At 44.4% G+C, this 24,631-nt stretch overlaps 1 protein-coding gene across 3 annotated transcripts in view; it reads right to left on the bottom strand.

The window, feature by feature from the left end:
- FOXN3 (forkhead box N3) overlaps positions 1-24,631 on the bottom strand; it is a 208,132-nt gene that overhangs the window by 151,734 nt on the left and 31,767 nt on the right. The window contains exon 2 of one of the 3 annotated variants that reach the window (XM_064423618.1): positions 18,387-18,534. The exons of 1 other annotated variant lie outside the window; for it this stretch is intronic. The gene's annotated coding sequence lies outside the window, so the exon portion shown is untranslated. The remainder of the gene's footprint in view (positions 1-18,386; positions 18,535-24,631) is intronic. One more of the 3 variants, XM_064423617.1, reaches the window with a different exon arrangement.

Genomic DNA, 24,631 nt, shown 5'->3' with positions numbered 1-24,631 from the left:
CCAGAAACACCTGCTTCAAACACAGAAATAGGAATGGGACTTCAGCAAGAGGTAAGGTCAGGGAAAACACCAGTAAGAGAAACATCCCAATACAGCTGCCACCAATTCCACGGAGGCCAGGTCTCACCATTAAGTGTGTCAATTTAAGGACTTTGAAAAAAACCCCAAAACTTTACTTGGACATCACTCTGACGGCCCAGAATGGGCAGGTCTTTCCAAACTGGCACCAAATCCGGCACTCTTTATTCTTGGAAAATTTTGTTTACATTACTGCAATTCTGGGTAAGGATTGCAAGATGTAACTCTGAGATCAGACCTCTAATCCTGCCTCTCTGTTTACTGCATTGATTGTACTCTTTTAGACTCTGATCTTGCCATTCCTGCTTAGTGCAGGCTCCCCTCTATTGGGGATGGTGAATTAAAATGGGATTCAACTGAAAAGCTGAGGCAGAGCAGGGAATGATGAAAACACATCATCTGCCATGAGCAGCCATCACCATGGCTAAAATTAGAATGTAGGCTCCTCAGGCAGAGAGATGATCCGCCATCCCTGTGGGGCACCAGTCACACAGTGCTACATAAATATTAAAATAATAATTGATGATTAATTAATAATGGCTTCCTTTTCCTCATGACCATCTCTCAGCTGCTGTACGAAATAATAATTTCCTTTCTTCTAGATGCAGATACAAACAATCATTCAAAAGCATATCTCCTCAGAGAAAATTCACTTTCCTATTCCTTTTCAGGAAGATAATATTTTCTGCAGCCTCGGACATGAGATTCTGAGCCATTCACAGCCACTCTGTTTAAGAAAGAAATACTAATTAAAAATGCCTCAGAAGCCACAATAACCAAAATAAACATCAAGAAGGCAAAGCTGAGGTACAGAAAAAAAGAGCAAATCAATTTTTTCCCTCTTGCTCTGTTATCACTCTCTAAAGACAAAAGTCTTTTAATAAAACACTGTAGAGATGCTGTGGGGAAGTATCTTAAGGACAACTACATTCCTTAGTGACCGTAGATACAGACATCTGACTGATCCTACAGCTGCCTTTTATCAGTGTATTGTTCTTGCTTCTGATATGCACCAAATCCTTTTGATATTCACTTTACTTTCTGTAGTTAAAACCTCAGAAATTCAGCAAGCAACCCACTCCTTTTGCTCATCACCTTGCTCTAACCATCCCTTCTTCCTAATCCAGGGCAGCCTTGCTGCCCCTTCACCTCCCCCAGCAAGCCCTCTTGCTGGTTACTGATCCATCACACTGTCCAGCACATTGTGTAGCTACCAGCCCTTCTGTAACCTCCTAGTTAAATAAATTTGAAAAATAAATAAATAAATCAAAAATCCTTTGCTCTCCACCTGCCATATTCTATTACCATTTAGCCCTCAAGTTCCAAAGTTGGTGTCTGCAGCCTGAGTTCATTCCTCCCCAACTTAGCCTGCTTTCTAAATGTCAGATTCTACCAAAGCCCTTCCTTACTCTTCCTCCACACTCTTTTTTCTGTTGGTTGGTGTTCAGGCTTTTTCCCCAAATAACCAGCCTTACCTTTCCCAGCTGCTCAGCACTGCAGGTGTCAACCACCTAGACAACCCTGACCAAGCCTCAAAATCCCATTTAGTTTTCAAGATAATTATTAAGATAATTATGCTTTTCAGATAAAATTGTTTCCTTGCGGAAGAAAATCTACATCATCCAGAACATCAACATTTGTCTATGAAATTTCTTCATGGTATTTTTCCTGATAATGAATGCCATCTCTTAATAATCCCCCAGGCCCTCTTTAGAGACAATTATTATAAAAACAGATCTTCTTAATGAAGATGGAGTTACTAAGTCCAGAAGTTTCAAATCACTAATCAGGACAGCTGTGAGACTCTGTGCAGCAATTAGTTTTAAAGCAGTTCTAAGATGAAGCTGGATGGCTTTCTGAAAGGGAGGGATGCTGCAAGCCCAGGATGAGTGAACCCTGCAGGGCTCAGTGTGTGCAGACTGGGGCTGCTGGCTCGCACACAGGACTAAGAGCACGTGAGAAGACCACAGGAGGAAATAAAACAACCAGAGCCCCCGGTGCAGGAAGCAGCACAGGGAACACCTCGGGCAGCCCTGGGGGCAGCCCAGCCCTCGGCAGGCATGGGGGGCAGGCGTGGGCAGTGCCCACTGCAGAGTCCTCAGCATGACCACACCTGGTTGCAAACATGAGGGACCCTGGGATTCACCAGGATGTGCTGCACACCCTGACCAGCAGCCTGGATGTAAGAAACCACATCTCTAAAGATTTCACCCCAGGAAATTCTCCACATTTTTAAAGCCCATAAGAGATGGATGGCACCTGTCTCCAAAAATATCATCTCATGCAGTGGATCAAGTCCACCACTATGCTGATTTTAAAAATTCCTAGGCAAACAAATGAGGGTCCAGTCCTTCAGCCCAGACCCTGCAGCTCCCAAGCCCGTTATACAGGCAGAAGTCTCCTGCCTCCTTACCCAAGGACAGCATCAACAAATGAGTGCAATTAAAACATAGATAATGCATCTGAACATGTGCATTCCTCATTTATTTAACAAGCACAGTTTAGCTTTAATTATTTATGATAACACTTTAGAAGAAACTAGTAAACACAGTGCTGCAGACTCTATAAAAGTAAGAAAGCCCTTGCTGCATGAGACAACTCCATGGGAAGTAGTGCTGCTTGGGAACCTCTGCTGGGACAGGGACTCAAACCTCACCTAGTAGAGGAATGACAAGGTGCAATAAGTAGGGCAAATGAGAATACTGAGATTGCATTTGACTAAAAACTTTCCATCAAGATGAATCATCTTATTCAGAGTTGTCTGTGTTGAAATCCTCTCACGTCACATGGACCTGCAGGATGGGTAGGTCCGAGTGGCTCAAGGAATTTTTAGACCTACTTACTCCTCCTTCCTGTCCCACCAGCAAAATCAGAACTTGTTGCAAATCAGTGCATTTACTGTACAAGTAGCTAAGGGGAAGGGGACGCCTTGGTCCATTTGAGCCAGGCCATGTGGGATCAGACCCTGCCCCTAAAAAGCCCACGGCCCATGTTAGGGCTGCAGATGTCAGCAGACTGACACGCTGCACATGGCAGTTTAGGGCCATCAATCTTAAGCTCAGCTGGGGAGGAGCTTTGTTGAGAAGGACAGGAGGAGGGAAGGAGCCATAAAAAGAAACAGCAGGGGAGGTCTGGACATGAGAAGAGAGAACAAGAAGGAACTATAAGAATAGGAGCACACAGCCAGCCACTCCAGGAGTACTTGTTGAGCATGACCATCACCTCTGGGCCAAGGCAGTGTGACAGTGTGACACATCTCTGGGCTCTCCCTTTCACAGCAGCACCACCAGTGTTTGCTCCAGCTGCCCTGATCCCACTGCAGGCAAAGGGATCTCCTGCAGCACACCTCTGATACCCCTTTGTGGACTTCTGCCATCCTTGCTAATTCAACTACCTGAGGAGAAGCCTGAGCTTTTCCTCCTCCATCCTTGTTAGCAAAGCCTCTGTCCCTGTGGACAGTGCTCACTGTTGTTGCCCTCAGAGACCACTGGAGATTTCAGTGGAGAGCAATGCAGTAGGAGGGCCCATTCTCAGTTGCACTCCTGCCTGTCAGCTGCCACAGGACATGCTGCTCTCTCTTAGCCTAGATTAGTGCAAAGATGTAAAAAAATGCTTTGAAACTGGAAGTACTCCACACTCACAGTGCTAGTTCCTGCCTTCCTGAGACAACTGCAGTGTGTGAAGAAGCTGTGGTGTCTACTGAAATCCAAGTGTACCAGCTAATAAAGACTGTCACACTGAGCACTGCCAGGCAGTTTCAGGACCCTTGAACTTGAATGAAGAAGTATGTTCAGCTGGTTTACATGGATCATTGGTGAGTAGATGAATAGTGTCTCTGCAGGCTCCGATATCCAACTCAAACCCATTCTGATGCCCAGGTGTACAGAAAGACAATGCAGCCCCTTCCAGACAGCCATGCACAAATGCAGAGATATTCAAGTGTCAGGCCAACTTGGAATTGTTATTCACCAGGGAAACCTGAGACTAACTTCAGCACTTATCTGGAATCAATTCTTTTCCCCTTACTCTATAAAAGTCAGGCCTCTCCCTTAATGAAAAAGGTGCTATGCACACTAGCTTTGCCTTTTCTATATTTCAACTTAAAGTATCACTGGCTGTATTTAATAGTTTCACTCCTGCAGAGCAACCTTCTGAAAAGGTCAAAACAGAACACTGGGAGCCAAATGCATCGCTGGTACTACTTCATTGACTTCAGCAGCATTACACCTGGGATAGATCCAGCCCTAACTGCCTCCATTACTGTAAGTGGAAAAGAAGTGTGCTTGCTGTCTTAACTTTACTTTTCAATTGATCTGTTCTCTTCTACCCTGTGTGTTTCATTGCAATCAATAGGAATATATCTACTAGAGAAAGTTACGGCACAAAACATCTGAATAGCCTTTAAAAAACTTGTCTTCTTGGTTTATAATGAACATCAGGGAGATGAGAAGGAAGCAGGCATTCAGCCTACACTCAAGTGCTTTATCTTTTAGAGGAGGATACATGCAAACAGCTACCATAAATAGTTTTATGTATAAGCTACATCATAACCAAAAGAGATCTTCCCTAAAGATCTCCTCTTGACAGCAGGCATGAGCTGCCAGTCCTGAACAACAATGTCAAACAGAGCTCAGATATTACAGGGATGGGCACTATAAATGTTTATAAGCAGTTAGATTAGGGGGGAATAAACTTAACTTCTCAAGAACTATGTCCACATTCATCATGTTTTCCTCTGCACCACACGAGCCATGCTGACAGACTCCTTCTAGGCAGAGGTAAGATTACAGGAACCTTATTTGTACTTCAAGTGATTGTTTTCCTTTCCAACCTTTCAAAGCCTCTTCCTTCAATTCTTCTTTACATGCCATGATGGCAATTTTAACATTGTACCAGTACCCATTGCTCCGGCTGAAACACCACCCATGGCACCACTAGCAGAGCCATTTTTAATAAGTGATCCTGGGAAAAAACCTCACAAATCAGTCTTCTGGATCAGTTTTGGTCAGCTTTGAGGATGTTATGAAATGAGATGATATTATCATACTATACAGCTTTCAGAATTAAATTTTAGTCATGTGGCTCTTTTAACTTGCCATTTAGCATTTCATTTAAATATTTGGTGCAGAAATGTCAGAAATATCTATTAATGCCTGCCATTATTGCAGGTTTTAATTTTTGTTGCGTTTCAGTGTCATGCATCATTGCACTGGAAGCTTCTGAAAGACACTATGGACTGTGCCTGACAGTATGCAGGACCTCCCAAACTGGGACGTGGGATGGGTGATGGGTTTGACTGAGACATGGAACAAGCAAAACTGAACTGCAGATTCATCACTCCAGCACACATATGCTATACAACACTTTCAGATGGGAGACTTGGGGTTTGAGACATTTTACCAACGGAGAGGCTAATCTGGGCTGCAATGCTGCTGTGCTCAACTACATCAACCACAGCATCTCCTCTGCTTAAGGAAGCTTAAGGTGGTCCCTGAAGCACCAGGTACTAAACAACATCCATGTGCTACCTCTTCCACAAGACAAAGACCCTTTATCCCAAACTGGCAACTTATGCACTCTCTCACTAATTCCCAGTTTCAAGGCTTTGTTGTGAAATTCAGTACCAACTCTTATCACATGGACCCTTCACCATTTATCTCATGAAGCTCAGTCAGTACCAGTGACCAGGTCTCATGTGCTAATGGCTGTCATTTAAAGGTTGCTTTTAATGCAGAATCAGTCAAGGAAAAAGCAATTATTTTAAGGAATACTATTGTATTGATTTAGTTTGCATCACTGGGATGTCTTTGCATAATGGATAAGGCATTCATGACCAGCCCTGTGAAAACAATCTTAAGATATAAATAATGAGGCAAGAAGGATTTGTGAAAGGGGCTTTTTCTGCTCTTTGTATTTGCTTGCTCTTCTTTTAAACTGTGTATCACTCACTTTAATGTACATATTCTGAATAGCTATGCAACTGAGAGTAATTCAATTTTCCCACCACAATCAACAAAATGTTCTTCCCTTGATCACTCCACTTTGTACATTACTTTGTGGCCACTTCAGTGTCAAATTCAGCCTTCCCTGCAATACCCAAATGCTTCTAACACAATTTACAGCCTACTTAGAGACTACCTTCTTGGAAATAATGTTAATCAGGATAATTTCTCCTCTTACTTTAAGGAGCTCTTGATTGGGTGCTTTCAATCAGCTGTTAGCCAGAGTTACCTCAGAATTTCTCAACTTCTTATGGGGAAATGGGACAACGCCATTTAGCAGTCAGAGAGCATGTTTAATGGCTCATGCTAATCTCAGGGAGGGCCTATGAAACTCTAATTTGTCAGGTTTCATTACATCCAATAATGACTCTTAATTTTCCTGAAGTGTTCTGCTCACTAGCAAATTATGTACCATAGTTTTGCACCCCATTTTCTCTAACTCTGTATTTGGAAAAATTGAAGGCATCTCGTTCTCCACGGCCACTGCCCAGAAGGGGCCTGAAAAAGAGGGGTTAAGAGTTCACTGTCAGATGTATTTATCTCAGAAGCAGGTATAATTCTTTGCAAACAGCTAAGTGTCAGTGCAAAACCAAGCTGATTCAGGGTAATAAAAGCACTTCTGCAAAGCTTTTAGGTGACACTATATCCCTCACAAGCTTTCTCCACCCTTGCGTCCATTTTATCATCTGATACCATCATTACCTTGACCAATCTGCACATTACTTCCTTTCCAAATGGATCGATTCTAAACCAGCTCATCTGCTAATGCTCAGCGCAGGTTTGGGTGATTCTTCTATTGTTTCAATTATTTCTTTGAGGAAAATTCAATCCTGTTAAGCAAACAGTGCTTTTATCTCAGCTGAAGATGTGAGAGCTGTGGTCGCCACTGACAGATCAAGAGCTTCTTATGAAACCCTCCTTTCAGCTGTAGCACCCTCAAGTGACAGAGATGTCCCAGTTTAGCTCATTACAAGCAATAGACAGTGTTAACTATAACCTGGCACATTAAATAGTTGAGCTATTAAAATTAACCACATATTTCTGGAGGAAGATGTGCCATCTCAGCAAATGATCTGGTTATCTCCCTGATTTTCATCTGCTGCAGCAAAGGAATGGCTTCCCAAAGAGCCAAACAAAAGGCACATATGCCTTCACCCCAGTTTCCAGGGGCTAATTCCGTTTTGGAGGGAAATGCAACATTGATCGAGATTCGAAACTGAACCTGTCAGGTTTTCTCAGATGTCTTTGGATATTTGGCTTAGCAGTCCATAAGTAATGCAGAGTGTGCAGATGAGAAAGCCCCAGGGAGAAGAGAGTGATCACAAAGGAATAAATAGAGCAAAATAGATGATCTTCCATTTGCTGCTTGTGGGGCAAGTCGACTGTACTTTCATAGCTCTTCACTCCAGGATAACAGTGCCTGTGTGCTTTCTGTACAGAGACTGAAGTGGTTCTGTCCACAGCCATTCAAAGTCCTCTTTATAAGGTACTATATCCTGAATGGGGGCAAATTTAATTATAAATGTCTGCAGTCACATTTCAAACTCTACAATCATCTTCCAGGACAACTACATGTAAAATTTTGTCAGTTATGCTAAGGAACATTGTTTATCAAGATCTGCCTTTCACAGAGTCCAATGTAGCATTGCTGAAAATAAACACCAGCACAGTCTGAGATTCCTAATTTGCAGGCCTCTTATGCCAGCACTAATACGATTTTCCCAGTCTTGCTCAGATATGCATGGAAGGCCCAAAAGAAGAGCCTTACTGTAAGCATGAGACCAAAGAGAGTCACTTTCTGTTCATTACTGCCTTTAATACACAAGTCTCATGATGGAAAGACCATTCTGTTGCCACCAGTGAAGTCCTGAGCAGAAGACACAGCTTTCCTCCACATGACTATTAGAACTTGTCCAGAATAAACCAGGAGGAATTTAACTGCAAAAAACGTCACCAGAACCCCAGTCAGATGACAAGCATCAATTTACTTGAATCTTTCCAGCCCCCAAGAGAGTAAGTCCTGCTGGGGACTAGGAAACTAGCCCTGTTCAAATCAAGGGATTCAAATGCCTCTTAAACTTGCAAATGGCTGAAGCCGAATGCAGACTTTGTGGGTCTGCCCATCACCAGGCATCCAGAGATGTCCTGGTATGCCAAAGCAAATACAGTAAATAACCCTACTTTTTCTACATGGCACTATCATTCCTGATTCAAAAAAAGCTTTTCAAGTGAAACGTGCTTTGCAGTACCTGAATGCAGAAACAGCTTTCTGCTCTGCAGTGTTTTGCTAAAAATGTTTCAAACAGGCCCTGGTTTCTGTGCCTGGGGCTGACACACACTCACTCCCACCAGCAGCCCCTAGGCTCAAGCCCTCATTGAGGAAAAAGCCAATTTGCTGTTCACTGCTTTAACATCAACACAGCAAGAATCAGAGCACTTCTGAAACATCCCCCATGACAGTGTTTGTGACTTGGGCACTTGGGAAATTCACGCCACTTTGAATGATGACGTTTTATTGGGAGAACATCAGAAGTAGCAAGACGTCTTATATTGACATATTGGTTCCACTTTGCTAGACATACAGGATCAAAGTCATCCCTGGCAGAACTCCATAACCTTCAACAGATGGAATAAATTTGGCCCCATATGCCTGTAGCAGCTGGGGACTACAATTGTTTTCCTATTTTCAGCCATATTTTGAGGATACGGAGCCTGATTTTCTCCATGCAAAGCAACTTGAGATTTTGGCATATGTGCAATATGAGGCAAACAATTTGTATTATCATACATGGCCCTGTATGATTGTTAGGGTCATCTGCAGCACATACCTAAATTTTAAATTAAACACATGCTATAAATAGCCTAGGAAGAATCAAGCTAGAGATTATTTTATCAGACACTCAGCAATCTGTTCAACTGGCTCTCCTGCTCACTAGATGTATTAGAGTCCCTTTTAAATGTAAAATTATGTTTTCTTCATGTAGCTTCCCCTATCATCTATTGTATTCATATAGAAAGAAGCAGTTTGTAAATACCATTTCACATTCCAAACTATTTACTATAGGCAACTACATCATTGCTTTGTTCAAATAAATTTACATAAATCATTATTAGACTGTTTTATCTTAGGAAGTTTATTTTGCTCTCAGAGCATGAATTAAATGCATGCATAAACCAGAATATTTTAGGGAGCGAGTTATTCCTGAATTGTTTATGAGACAGTAGACATTTCCACCTAATTTTTCATTCATAATGTAATTTCTTTAGTTTACTCTATATAGTTAAAAACTGCACATCTAATTTGCTGGGGTTTCCCTGGAAGTGCGCAATAGAATAGATGGCTGTGCTGCAATCTGTTCATCCATCAGCCAGTGCTTCCTTTGACTCACTCCACATTCTGCTCACAACACTTTGTGGGAAAGGCCAGGAACAACAGTAAGTCCCACTTGCTGCTTGACATGATCGTATTAGGAGTAAACTGTTGTTGTTAACCTAAATTTGCAAATGAAGTCACTGGAAAATAAATCTATTTCTAGTAAACATGTCTGTGTTTGGATTAATTGAACAGAGCTCTCAGAGTCCTCGCTAGCTCAGATTTACAGCACGGCACCCACCCATGCATCTTGTAACGAAAGGCACTGCTCTCGTTAGCCTTACTCGATTACAACACACATCCTAATTGTGCTTGACTCACGGACCACAAGGAGTGGCTGCAGAAGAAAACCAGTGGCCAGTAACCCAGTAAGTGCCCCTCAAGCCCAGCACTTCACCCTGCCCAGCCTGCAGGTGCAGCAGACTGGTGCAGCACAGGCTGTCTGTGCCCCAGGCTCACATCAACTTGCCAGTGCCACAGGTGGGAGCTGAACAGCAACCAGCACCCAGCAGCTCTACAGGAATGCTGTCCTGCTCAGCTGCACCCTGTGCCCCAGAGTCAGCCTGCAGGAGCAGTCCCCAGCACAGCTGCCTGCACAAGCACTGGTTTTGAGAGACTGGAAGGCCCATGCAGATCAACCTGGAGACACCAGGTCTCCACACCAGGCTGCAAACTCCTGTTAAAAGCCCAGCTGCAGCTTTTCCAGCAACACTGCCACCACTCCCACAGCTCCTTGGTGTGCCACAGGATCTGACACCTCTGTACCGCAGCTGTTTTGTGCCACAGACTTGATGAGAACTTCTGCATGACCCTTTCTTCCTCCAGAAAGGCAGCACACCACATGTCTCCCGTCACATTTACTCCACTTGCATGTCCTGTTGTAGGCATTGCTGGTATGTCTCAGCTGCCAGCCCATCAGCTACACATCAGTTTAAACAGACATGCAGAACAGAAAAATGCAGAACAGAAAAATGCAGCAGAAGCAGAGACACAGCTGAGAAGTCTTTATCAGCATTCAATGCAAATACCACCTGCCCTCATGGTGTTTCACTCTTGATCTCAGAGATAAGATGGAGTTGTGCAAGTTGTTGTAGAACTATATCTGGGTCAGGCCAGGAGTGTGGGAGAGGTTTAGGCCAGAGAATGCTCTCTTTCAGAGAGCATAACTTTGTGTTAGCATAGGTAAATAACTCTGCTATTTGGGATAAAGGGTGAGGGTGACTGCAGATAGTGGAAAAACATCTTTCAGGTCCTTGCCTTTCTCCTTCCTGAGCATTCCTGTACTCAGAAACCAGCAGAATTTCATGCAGAGCATAAGAACTAAATCAAATCTCTTTGCTTTTACCTAATCTAAGTATACAGCATATCCTTATGGGTCTGGCCAGATCAGTTCTCTAACTAGCATATCACAGAAAATTGCATCAACTACAGAGGCTTTCCATCCCACAGCCACGGTAATACCGTGTGAATAGCAAGTAACTGAGTACCGGGAAGCCAGTGAAGCTTCAGTAATACAGCCATGGAAGATGGCAATAATTTATCATCTCTGCTGTAGTCTAATCCCAGATGTGCCATTTGCTAATTTATTTCCATATGTACCTGGCAGACAGATTAATCAGCCATCTCTCTCTGAAACCTAGATTGCACTTTATCCCTTTAGTAAGCAAGAGAAAACGAATGTACACAGCAAAATAAAAGTCCCTTACAGAGGAGCTTTGTCAACCTTTATAGCTTGCGGTTTCCTTTTTCAGTTAACAATGGCTTTTCAAAAATCTAACACCCAAATCTACTTCCACATCAGTGCACTCCTCCATCTACAGAAGTCTCTTTGCTAACGCTGGTGAAAATGAAGGCCGAGATAGAGAAAGCACATCCCTTAGATTGCTAGACTCAGCTGGAGACAGCAATATTGTCCAAGGAGAGGGCAGCAGCCCTGCACTAGAGCCAGGGCCATCCCCACAGACAGCAGTGACTCCTCTGAGCCAAGGAGGCTGTTTCTCTGCCACGGTTTGCAGAGTAGCAAAATCAAGATAATAATATTTTACAAAACATTTTGAGCTCTACTGAACTAATTACTATTATCAGCAGTAATGTGCTTCTGATACACTTAGCTCTTCTTCTGGAAAACTCCACAAAGGGGCCGCACTTGCTGGAGCCGAGCAGCTGTTAGCACTTCAGCGATGTTATTGGTAATAAATACAGCGTCAATTCTACGCCTGGTGCCCTTTAAGGATCTGTTTGCAATCCACTCTTTATTTTGATTATAAGACATTATCTGCATTAAACATAATTAGTCATATTATATCATTTGCCAGTCTAAGCGCAGTCACTTGACAAGGCAGGATGGAGCTGAATGAACGCGCAGCGCACTCTGAAGCCCAAGGAGATGAAGGGAGTGTGAACTGGCACGCACCCAGGCAGGACACAGACTCAGGCATCCCCGGCCACAGGCTTTTTGTGAGAAGGCTGTCACTTGCACAGCCATGCTGTGACTCTTCCTTGTGTCAGAGTCTGAGCAGGCACGTGTAAAATGTCATTATCAAACCATGGAAGAGTAATAAAATGATTGCTGAAAATGAAATTATTTATGAGCTTCAGTACCCTCGTAACAGTTATAATAATCAAAATACATAAATATTTGGATATGCTAGTGACAGATGGCATATACTGGAATAATCATACAGAATATGTCAGCTTTCAGAATCAGCTTATTCCAGAGTTGGCATGTTTCAGGGCTTTCTGCTACTAAAATAAGCACCTGGTATTTGATCCTCCAAAAATGTATTTTCACAAACACATGGGTGTCTTTTGATAGAAAAGCTATTGAGCCTGTCACCATCCACACAAGTACCCAAGTAACAGTGTGCTGCCATCAGCTTCCTCTGCTTTGCCTGCCTGTTGGTTGCAGAGGCAGTGGAGGCCTGTCAGGACAGAGTGACAGTGCCTTGCCAAAGTGTATCCATGCTCTGGGCTTGATCCACACACTGCAGGCAAGACAAACTCTCCCATTTGCAGCCCCAGGAAGAACAATCTGAGTTCTTTTACCTACGCTCCTGTGTCAGCAAGTGTGAAAAAAATCCGGGCTTTTGGAGAGCTCTGGTTGGAAATGAATGTTCATTAAAAATGATTAAAACAATTACTGTGGAGAAATATGTTTATTTGTGTTGGGCATCAATGAAGCAGCAGCCTGTGCCCTGGACTAAGAAACCCACAGGGAGGTAACAGCAGCAGGTGAAGGGAAAGAGAAGAGCAAAGGCCATGTCCACGTGCTGCTCCTCCTGCCCCACAGCCAGGACAGTGTGGGACAGGCTGGCAGGCACACAGAAATGGGGACATTGTGCCTACACCCCCACAGGACTATAAACAAATGGCAGCCTCCTTCCTCCCTGAAGGAAACCCTTCCTCACTTAGGTGTCTGAGCCATGATGGGCTCAGGACTCCTGCAGGCCACAGCCTCCCCTCAGTGACTCTGAGACTTTGGCCATGGCCCTCCCAGGCAATAACTCCTCTCCACCAACAACAGCTTTTCCAGAAAGCCGCTTACAACACCACATAACAGGCTGTTTTAGCAGACAGTAAACAGACAAATTTTGAAGATTAATAGGCATTCATTTATTATGTTACACTCTCTTCAGTTTTCCCAGACAATCAAATTGGTAAATTAGAGCCATAATTTTCCACCAATTAATACCAGATGTGACACATCTTGACATTAAAAGAGTAAATATAAGAGAACTGTCAAATACTTCATATTTCTAATGTAATACTGTCTGAATAGAAAACCTAAAATCCTCATGCCTCAGACTTATTCTGAAACATAGACACAAAGGATGCTGATGTTTCCAGCTACTGCACATTCACAGGCTGCACATTGTCCCCCTGACAGCTGCTAACACCTTTCCCAAATGCATGTTGACTAAAAAGCCCAACCCCAAAGCAGTATTTATACCTGTAATCCAGCACAGGACATACTGTCACAACATTAGAGGAGATACCAATAAAAAGCAAGAGAAAATGCCAAAGACAAATGGGAATTATTGCATATTTTCAGTGTAGTGCAGGACAAAGGTAGTTAGCAAAGCTTTCAGAAAAGAAAATGAAATACAAAAATCTTGTTTTAGTGCTTCTCTTCTCCAACAGTTTCTACACTAGGACATTCCAGCATCAGTTCCAGGCCAGTCTGAGAATGCCACAGTCCCAAAATTACACAGGCTCTGTGTTAATACAGCTGATCAGAGCAACCAGGTCAAAGGGACCTGATGGCACACATGGACTGGGGGACAAACCTGCTCTCTGTGGCCCTCTTGGTTCCCACAGACCAGCTGGACCCTACTGCTCAGGACCTAGAAGTGCTGCCAGCACTGTTCTGGTATCCAGAGAGGAGAGACATGAAGCTCCAGGAGCAATTAAAGCTCATCTCCTTTAAACTCTGATCAGCTACAGTTGTGGGGAGGTGGGAACATACCATAGAATAGCTCCCTTTTGCTTCAATTATCACCATACTCCCTTTTTCCATATAGTCCCAGGTAGCAAAGATTTTTGATAGGCTGAAGGTGACTTTGCAAAGAAGGAAGCATCCCCTTCACAGACCACATTGCCCCTGCCAGGCCCTCAAGCAAATCTACCTATGAGTTTTCCCCATTCACACCATGGAGATGAACTGGGATCATACAGTCTATCATCAGTGTCACAGAGCCTGCACTCTGTCAGCTGTCTGCCACAAATTCCAGTCGTCTCTTCCCAAATGCACCCAGCAACAATTTCTGCAGACAGCAGGTTTCACTACACCTTAAAATAAAAGGGAATGAAAATGGGAGGATGCCTAGAAACAAGAGGTCTTTTCCATTGGTGGTTGCTTTGCAACCTGAGGAAGCAGGCAAAGATCCACCATAATTATATCCCGTTGGCAAAGTCACTGAAGTAAAATGTAGCCGGGTGAAAATCACTCTCCCTCTTGTAGCTCACCATGCTCACAAGAAACAGGCTTCCCACGCACAACCATATGTCATGTTTTGCCAGCACAGCCAGGTAACTGATAGATTTCCTAGTGGCCAGAACATAACCAGCCAAATCTGCTACTCAAATCAGAAGTTTTTTCCTTGATTAGAAGACATGGGCTTTGATGCATTTTGACCCAGATTAACTGGCTTCATCAGGCTCCAGAAACAAAGCCGGACTGGAAAGGGGCTCAGTTAAAATTGCAGTGACACTACCAGGAATCTGCAGAAGGGTCCCAGAAGGGTTTTGGATCCAAAGCAGACAGTGCAAAGCTGCAGTCAACAGGCACAGGGGAGGACCAGTCCGACTGGCCCTACAACATTCATGATGGGATGAAATACAACCCAAGGCTCCAGAGTGATTACACAGCCTGCCCCAGCCTCTGTAGACACTTTCCTGGAAAGATATAAGAATAGGGCTTGAAGCAGAATTGGACCCCAGGCAGGAATATCCCCCTTCCAGTCTTTTCCCATAAATAGGCAGTGGGGGGCAGAGGGGAATGGACTTTAAATGGTTTTGCAAGAGGAAGCCAGATGAAAGTAAATCAGCTACAACTGAGAAAATCCAATCTACTTAACTGTCCTGCACAGAACTAATTTTGCCTGGTGCAGCTGTGACCTTGACAAACATCAGGTCACTAGCAGCCTTACTATCTCCAAATGAAGGTAGAAGATAGTCGTCCCTGAGCAGGCCTCCCAATGTCAGAGAGAAAAGAGCTCTGTTATAAGGCACAGTCTCTGGATCAAGAGGCATGTTACAGAAAGATTACACTGCAAATGCAATCCCCTATCCCTAATGCTCAACAATCTGATACGTGAACCCGCCTTTCAAAGAGCTGGTGACTGCAGTATTGGGCAATCCGAGCAATGGGTAGGGAACGGGGCTGCCAGCTGTGTCAGCTAGCTCAGGCACAGGTGGATGGCCACACCAGCTCCTCCTGGTAAGGAGTCCTTACACACAAGTTCACCCAGGTACACATTGCAGCACATCTGAGTTTTAAAAAGGGTATTAACATTTTCCGTAGTGCTGGGACAAACCATTTCCTGGTCATCTTGACTCCAGTTTTTTGCAGAATGCCCATCAAACCTGACTGCTTTCAGTCTTTAATGTTCAAACTGACTTTTGACAACCTCATTCACTCCTCCCACACAGGGCAACACAGCACAGGCCAGAAAGAGTCATATTTGTTAACCCTTTCCACCCAAAAGGCAGGTACACACAAAAGGTAGCTGTGCAGGTCCCACCTGCACAGGGCAGAGGTCCTGGCCAAGGGAGACAAGTGACTTGTACCAGAATATGTTGGCTAGTCAGTGCTGCCCAACTGAGGATGTGTTATTAACACTTGCTACTGGTGTCAGCCCACACCTTCCAATAGGCACCAAGTAGGGCTAGGTGGTGAGGCTGTAAGGTTTGCACTTCTAAGATCAAGAGCCAGAAGAAAAAGGACCTTTCTTTCATAATCTTAAATCAGGAAAAAGCTCAAAACAAGGCAATATAGAAACATTGCTCTGAAATCAGAATCAGGCACATTAGCTTCAAGAAGTTCCTTTAAACTACTCAGAGCACATGTCCTCAAAAATGCTTAATGGCCATGTTTTCCCTGTAGAAGTGATCTCAGAGTGCACAGAAATTACCTGTTTCACAGACCAGTGGTTTTCAACCAGTGAAAATATTGTTTTATACTGTGAACCCCATTAAAGTATCTAAAAATAGTAATGGGAGGAGTAAACCTCTTGTCAGGAAGTGTAAGTTTGCTATACGAGGAACTCTCATCACCAGTAAAAATTTTAAGTGGTCCACAGTGGAAAGAGGTGTAAAACCACTGCTGGAGATGCCTCTCATTGGCTATGGGACAGAGACTAACATAACATCTGCAGCTGAAAAATTCTTTGGGATGTTGATAAAATAATTTGGCCAAAGGGAGAAACATGGCCAAAAACTTTCATCTTATTTTATTCATTCTGTTCCTGTCACTTTAATAGAAATAAAAAGAGTTGATCACACGCTCCATGCCTGCACAGCACATGTAAGCACAGTGCTCACCACCAGCACTGCTAGGGATAGATGTGACTTTTTTTGCTTTCACAACTCATTCTTATTGCACCATTTGTTACCATATGCTCTTTTTGCAGGAGCTTGAACTCATACTCTCTGAATATGAATCCCAGACTGTCATCCTGAGTGAGCAGAGCACCTCCAAATTATGGATCTCCTGGACTTGCTGAGAGATGCCTGCTAACGCATGGCTGCAGGTGAAAGCTGAATGGATTAAAACTAGCACTAATTCAGCAATGGAACTACTACAGGAAGCTGTGACCTACACCTTGTCACCTCTGACACGTCCGGATCCAAATGCAGACAGTGTTTAATAAAAGACCAGTTACTGGGTGTACTTCTCATCTGTATTATATAGGGTGTGATGCTCCCTAGCATTTTGAGAGCTTCTCCACTTCATATCTGGGACTCTGTGACTCCTTGTCCACACACCCAGCAGACTGACTGCAGTGCTTGTTTTATGATATATGAGAGATGTGAACCATTTTGGACTTTTTCCAAATCAGCAAGCTTTTTTTTTTCCTCTAGCAATCTCCAGTCTGGAATTCCTTTGCTTATGTCGGAGGAGTTCTTGGTGACTCACATGTGGATTGGGAGCTTTCTCAGCCCACAGCTGAAGGCAAGGATGTTAAATATTTAATAAAGAGACAGCTCTTCTCCCAAATGTTTTGGATAAATAGCTGCTAAAAGAAACCAAAATACAAAAGGGTTTTAGCCGCTGGAATAAAAATATCTTTTTCCCTTTCCAATAATCACCGAGCTGCCCTCACCTGGGTTCTCTCCCTGGTGCTCACAGCTGTCCCCAGCTCCCACCACCGGCCCATGCCTGCACTCAGGAGGGAACCACACTTCAGCCAGCCTCCTGCAGCCTTACCATCCTGCAGCTAGGCTCAGCTTCAGCCACTCAAACTATGAGGAGGAAGCATAGTGAAAGTAGCAGAAGTTTTAGCTGTAGTCTAAAAGCTGCTCTGGCCTTAAAGTGGGGTGCACCTGGCTGAGCCCAGCTAACAGTTGTTAAGCACCAGATATGGTAACAGTGGCAGAGTGTTCCAGTAGTTTTACCCTGTAACTGTTGCCACATAGCAGGGCACGGGAGACACGCATCCTCAGGTGTCTGACTGGTTTCTAGTAACAGTAAAGCAGTGAACATTCAAGAATTTCTACTTTTTAATGTCCAATTAAATACCAGTATTAAGGAAGTAACAGGACCTTCCTAGGTCCACAGTTTCCAACATCTAATTATCTGCTAACTTTATTCCATACAAGTATTATGTGACTTTGTTCTTTATTTCCTTTCTATAATTACTACCTAGTTAAAGTACTCCAAATTGGAATGAAAAAAAAAAAAAGAAAGAAAGGATCAAATTATTGAACAGTGAATTATAAACTCTGCTTGGTATCTGCCTACAGACATAGCAGAATGAAATCCTTACTTAAGCATCAAACAGGATTTATGTAGGCATTCTGTTATCTCTGTTGAAGTATCAAAACAGCACATACCATTGTGCTGCTAAGCCCTATCAGAGCTCCTGCCACACAAGGGTGATAAGAGGTATAGACATTGGGTCACAATTTGGCCACTGCTCAGCTGAAGGAGAGAAACATTCTTTCTCTGTGGCTGTCCTCTAGTTAAATCCTCTGCTTTCAGCTTGAGGGTATGCACAGCCATCCTCAGTGTTAGGTGTAGCAGCTGATGATCTCCAAGACCCTGGACTTTTTACTATAAGTCCTGAAGGTGGTTTGCACCAAGCATCCATAGCACCAACTTCTACATCCCCGGTTCATTTGCTGGGAGTGTGAAAACTAATGAATTTCAGCTCGTGCAGCCATGAGCAAGGACCTGTCAGTAGGGAACCCTGGGCTCTGGGCTGGACTGTCACCTGAAATGTGCTGCTGCAAAGGTTACCTCTGGCATTTATCATCCACAGGCTGAGGCAGGACTCGTCTGCTTGGTGAACCTTCTTCCAAGCCAGTGGCACTGCACGGATGCAATCAGCGTGTCCTGCATTGTTCCAAAGCTGTCAACATCTGTCAGGAATAGTAAATTTTATTTTATCTTGTTTGAGTGGAATGGGTTTCCATAAAAATTATGTAAATAATGCTAAGAATAATCAAGAAAATTAGTTTAAACAGCATGGCAGCAATTAGTCACAGTTCTTACAAGGACTGGACAAGCACCACAGTTCTACATTGCTACCTGCTGCAGCCCCAGCTCTGCCATCCATGGAAGGAGGGTGAATTGGAGAAGGCTGCATGGCTGTACTGGGTAAACTGCAGGACAGGACCCATAAATACAGTAACACTTCCTACTGGAACTCATGTTCTATGACTGAAACTACATACCAACTCAAGCAAAAAAAAAAAAAAAAAAAGGCAAAATATGAAAAAAACAACTTGAAAGCTTGTTACTGATACAAACCAAACAGGAATAATGACTAACTCAGAAACATCAAGTAGAGGTCAATGTCTTCCTTCCACTGTGCCTCACATAAATACACAATCCTTTCTACCTGCTCCAATGGCCACTTCAAACGAATCAAGCTCTTTGAGATATTTCACTAGGCTAAAATCACAAATTCTTGTTTTGCTTATGCGTTGCTTCTGCTGCCTAGAGTCTCCCCATCTTGTTTAAGTACAGCATGTAACTGCAAGCAGAATGGCAGCATCCTTTCTTGCCCCATGGTGAGCACCAGCACTGAGTGGGACAGCAAAGATGGTCAGCAGCTCCTAAAAACAGAGATGGGCTCTTGCCCATCAGTAACCAGCAGACAGGAGCTGAATACATGCAGTTACAATCATGGGAACAGTTAACATGCCACATACGTGTGCACCTCCTTGTATTTCAGGATCTCCATGTATGAATGGTTCACCTTTCTACAACCTCTCCAAGGACTAAAATAACAGCATTTACCCTTCCTTGCCCACCCCCCCTGCCAAATTTCTAATTTTTGCCCACTTGACTAAGAGAAGGAGACTTTGCTTGCACTATCTTCAAATATTAATAGTGAACTGCCAAGGCACATTTCTTACTGTGATGTACTTGTATAGCTCTGGGTAATTCCCACTGGCATTAATGAGAATGGCTTATATAAATCTCTTTGCCTCATCCCATGATCATGGCTTTAAAGAGGGCAATATGCAATTCCTGTGTCTCCCCACTACAGGACAGGGCAGTTCCCATTTTCAAGTTCTCTGTACTTCACAGGTTAGTCAAGGTACTCCAGTCAAACACCAAGTCAGGGCATCGCCCCACACCTGTACCTCTCATGGAGCTAACCTGCAATCACTTTCCTAAGGAAAGTAAAGTATATCCCTTGCCTGGGTGTAGAACATTGTCTGAGCCATTCTGAACAGGTTGTTCTGCTTTGGGAATTTAAATTCCTGCTGGAAGGAAAAGCACAAAAATGCTTATTTTTGTTTACAATAACATCTCATAATAGCTGTTACCATTATCATAATTTCATGGCCCCTTTTCCCTGCCAGCAGAGCTTAGAGACCTTTTTTGGAAAAGGAAAATCTTCCATCTCACAGTGACTACCTTAAAGTGTTCATCTGAGGGTGTTTGATACGAGCAGGTGAATTCCCAGGTCCTGGGGCCTTGTGGGAGCAGTTGGCTCCTTCCCCACCCAGATAACTTCCTCAAGCCATCCTAGGAAGCCTCTTTGAGGATAAAGTTTCCCCAGTACTACTGGGATGCTGCAGCTCTGCACTGCTAAGCAGGTAGGTCTGTCTAATTCTGAAACAACTCTGTTCTTGCACTGCAACAATGCCAGCTCATCCAAGTCCAATTAAACCCCCCAAGAACGATCCACTGAACCATATTTACTTTCAGTTCATTATCACACTCATAACTGGTAATTTTGGAAATTTTCTATTCGGAGTTCAGCAGCAGGCTACAGGCTGCACACCTCTTGCTACTGTACATGCCTGAGAGAGATGTATTTCTCTTTTCTTCATCTCTCTCCCTGTTCTGCCACCTTAGTGGGGAATTAAGGCAGCAGAGAACTGTAAAAGCTCTGATGGTATCCACACCAAAAAATCCTAAGTAACACAGGAACCAGAGGAAAAGTCATCTTTAACCTGCTAGACCAGTCCCAGGATAAATGTTTGCTCTAGGCAAGGACAAGACAAGTAGGTTCTTTAGTATATTTTGTTTAATATCCTTTTAACGTGAGCCCGGACTGGTGCATAAATGAGCACAACTGCTCAAATGAGTCATACTTCTTTTTTAGGGCCTTGTTCTGGCAAAACTCCCACTGAGCTCAGCAGGGGTTTGGCAGAGTGGGAAATGAGGAGCAGCCCAGGACCCAGATCTGTGGGATGGGTACATGAGCACAGGGCAGCATCTGATTAAATACATCCAAGTTCCAAAACCTGTGAATATTTGTAATCTTCACAAATGGCAAAACAATACAATTTAAACCAAAATGCTCAGAGACAAAACAAAACCGGTGCTGAGATGCCAGATTGCACCGTTATCAGTTCTTAAAGCTCACGGTACCTTAAGTGCATTTAAAGGACCATAACTATTACAGCCCAATTACCACTGGAACCCCAGAGCAGGTGCACTCATCTAAACCAAAGCCTCAGAGAAAGCAATTCAAACTGAAATTGCTACAGGATTTTTGAAGTGTGAAAGGGACTTGTTGGGAGTAATTAAAGGCTGCAGGATGCAAAATAAAAAGGACACATCCTATCCAGACACAGGGGAAAGAAAGCACCATCTCCAGGTACTGATGGCAGGAGGTGAGCTCCCCAGCAGCCCAGTGGGCACCTACAGAGGGCCAGGGCAGCCAGGCCAGTGGGGTAAGCAGGGGGATCTGCCTGCAGGCCCTGCTTGATACCATGCAGTTATCACGAAGCAATTAGTGTGACAATTACTGGCTAATGTGCATGCTAGCTCCAGGTAAACATGGGCTCCACCACAGGATGGCATGGCCAAGGGAAGACCTCAGCAGGCAAAGGAGGGTGGTGGCTGGTAGATCACAGCCACAAATTTGGGGTAAGACACTTTGGTGTTATCAGCTGAAAGCACCAGGAGGTTTTGGGGAATGCCATAACCAGCAGCAGAACAAAACATACAGCAGTGCTGAGTCACACACTAAACTGGAGTCACATAGAACCCAAACAACACCCTCAAGCACAGACAGAAAATAGAATATAACAAAGGAAGGAACAGGGTTCTCAGGATGTGCTGCAGGCTCAGGTGGGATCCAAACAACCCTGAGCCCACCCTGGGAGATGCTCCTGGTGGCAGATAAAGATGAGAAATGCAGGATTGCTAATTAGGTTATGATACTTCTAATCTTTCTTCTGTTAAAGAAATGGTGTTGTGGGATGGCCTCAGGCTCTGGCTACCTCTGAAGGGAAAAATAGCCATGCAAGTCAGAAGTCTAGCAGTTCCAAGGCTATACTGAGGAGACTGTGCTTGAATTCCAGGTCCAGCCAGCAGGGAAGGCTCCCAAGAGTGGATGAGCAGCAAGGTGGCATCCATCAGGACTCTAGGGCATTGCACACCAAATGTTCTCTGCTTTGGATCACACCACAGGAGCTAGGGCCTTGGTCCCCTCCCCTGCCCCAGGAGCCACAGCTAGGAAAGCAAGCCAAAGAAAACACAGCTAAAACCAGCATTTCACATATTTCCCCCTTTTCAAGAGCCTGTGACATGCTATCTTGGGATTTTCACAGTCCACAGTGATGTCTGGGCACTCAAGATTAATCCCAAAGGTCGAAAAGAAACTTAAACATTGGAATAAATAAATAGCAATGCTACCCTGCAGAGGGTATTAAAGCATTAATTTCAACAGACAGATGGCATGGAGGGAGAAAGGCTATGTACAGAAGAGTGGAACCAGAAGCTGGATGTGAATTCTTGACCCTGGCATTCCTATATAGTGAAGTATCTCCCTCTCCCATTAAAAATGAAGAAAATATTTTAAAATTTTTTAGAATAAAAAAATTTTTGAAAACCAACACAAAAACCCCAAGAAAACAAATAAACAAACCAACAAAAAACCCCAGAAACCCCACAACCCACCAAAAAACCCCCAAAACAAAAAACCCAAAAAAATAAAGAAACCCAGAAAAAAGCTCCAAACCCAAAACCCACCATGCACCTTCCATTTGCAGCAGCAAGGCCAGAAAATGGTACCACTGATGAGCAGGAGCCCAAGGTTTGCCACAAGCTGATAAGGAGATCTCTCAGAAGAGGTGCTGCAGTGGTACATTGTTTGCTGCTGTCCAAACCCACCCAAAAGGCCCCGCTGTGTTCTGCCAGCCCCGCACCCCTGGCAGTGCCAGGCTCCAGGGAGGAATGCCAGGACCCAAGGCACTAAGCAGGGAGGGGCAGCTCACCCAGCATCATCTCTTTCTCCCACAGATCAGCTGAGTTCATGTGCCAACAAACCAGACAATACACAGCAGCAAGGAAAAATTATGGGCACATGCCTAGATCTCTGACTGCCATAAACTCATAATTTTATTGCAGTAATATATCATAAAAGTGATCTGCCTGCAGCTATTCCATACTGTGGCACAATCCCATCAGATCTCCAAACGCAAAGGAGACGGCACAGGGCACAAGCAGGAGCTGTGTGTCCTGCCTCCAGCGCTCAGCCCCGCGCCAGCCTCAATCCTGCACCCCAAAACCAGGCCAGGGGGATGGCGTGCATGAAGATGCACGGCCCAGGTGAGGCCCTCTGCCCAAGGCAGCTGCCTCATACCCTGGCTGCCATACCGCAGGTCCTGCTACTCCCATGGCATTGCTTTTCCCGGTCTCCCAGGTCTGCTCCTCACCCTGCAGCCCCCTGGCCCCAAGAAGACAGGACAGTGCTCGTGCCAGCCTGGGAGCAGTGGGGAGTTGAAAACTAGTTTGGCCAACACTGCTGAAATAACTGGATTCATCTCTCAGCATATGGCGGTATCTTCAGGGAGAGAGGAAGCCACTGCTGGCTTTCTTGCCAAATTCCTAGTATTTCTGGAGTATTTACATGTTGTGCATCTCAGGTTTCTCTTCTCCCTCTGGCTGCTTGCTGTGGCAGGATGACGCAGCCCGGCCGGCAGGGGCCAGAGATACCCAGCCCACAGCCCTTGCCATGCTAACTACAGACTGCCAGTTATAGCTATCTCAACCTACAACAGTTTTCTCCCAGATTTAAGCAGAACAGCCAAACAGCAGAACAGCAAAAAATTAGCCTTTTTTAATGGATCCATAAAACACCATAGCCTCTCCCTTGAGACGACAACAGAGTTCATGGAGAGTTTAGGAGAGAAAGAGCCCACCACAGAGATGGGTTTCTCATCCCTGTTCAGACATGGCTCTGAAGAACTGTGAAGGACAAAAGCACAAAAGCATAGATAGGTATTTTCAACATAGGAAAGATGCCTTCCAAGGGGTGCCAGCTTCACTTTTTAAGTGAGCACAGAAAATCTACCAGCCGAATGACCTCTGGTGCTGGATTACACCCACTCCACTAAAAAGATGTACCACCTTTGGTCTCAGAAAGGAAGCAGAAAAAAACCACAAAACTGAGTGGACAAACTTACTGATTGCTTGCACCCACAGGCTGGGGAACAAGACGAGATTTCTTACAGATCCTAAGTTCAATTTGGGCTTCACCAGAAGAAGGACTTGCCCAGCCAGCCCATGCAGTGGCTCATGCTCCAGCAGGAAGAGGCTATGCACAGCCAGAAGGCAGCCTAAAGGAGCTGCAGCTGACACCAACCGGGGGAAGGCTCAGCATCAGCAGCACAACCCTTGACTTCCTTTCAGGTGATGTTCACACACAGAGATTGGTTATACTGTAAAATTACTCTTCCCTCCCTTTCAACTTGCAGCCCTGTGTTGAAATACAAACAGTGTGAATAACACTAAAATGCTCAAAACCTCAAGCAAGGCACAAGCAGCTTTCAACATCATCAGATGAAGAACCATGACCACAGGTTGCCCCACTGGAAGACAACAAGAAGCCAGCAAGCACACGGCACCTGGAGGCACCTCCTCAACCCAAAGCTCCCTGCGGGAGCTGCCGCCAGCCACGGACTCCGTCTGCCTGGCTGTCCTTCCTCAGGACCCAGATCTGTTCCAGAGCCACGGTTTCAGACATGAAGACATCACAGCTTAGCA

The sequence above is a fragment of the Passer domesticus genome, chromosome 6 (assembly GCF_036417665.1).
Source record: "Passer domesticus isolate bPasDom1 chromosome 6, bPasDom1.hap1, whole genome shotgun sequence".
In the NCBI taxonomy this organism is placed as follows: Eukaryota; Metazoa; Chordata; class Aves; order Passeriformes; family Passeridae; genus Passer; species Passer domesticus.
This window is presented reverse-complemented; position numbering and strand designations above follow the sequence as displayed.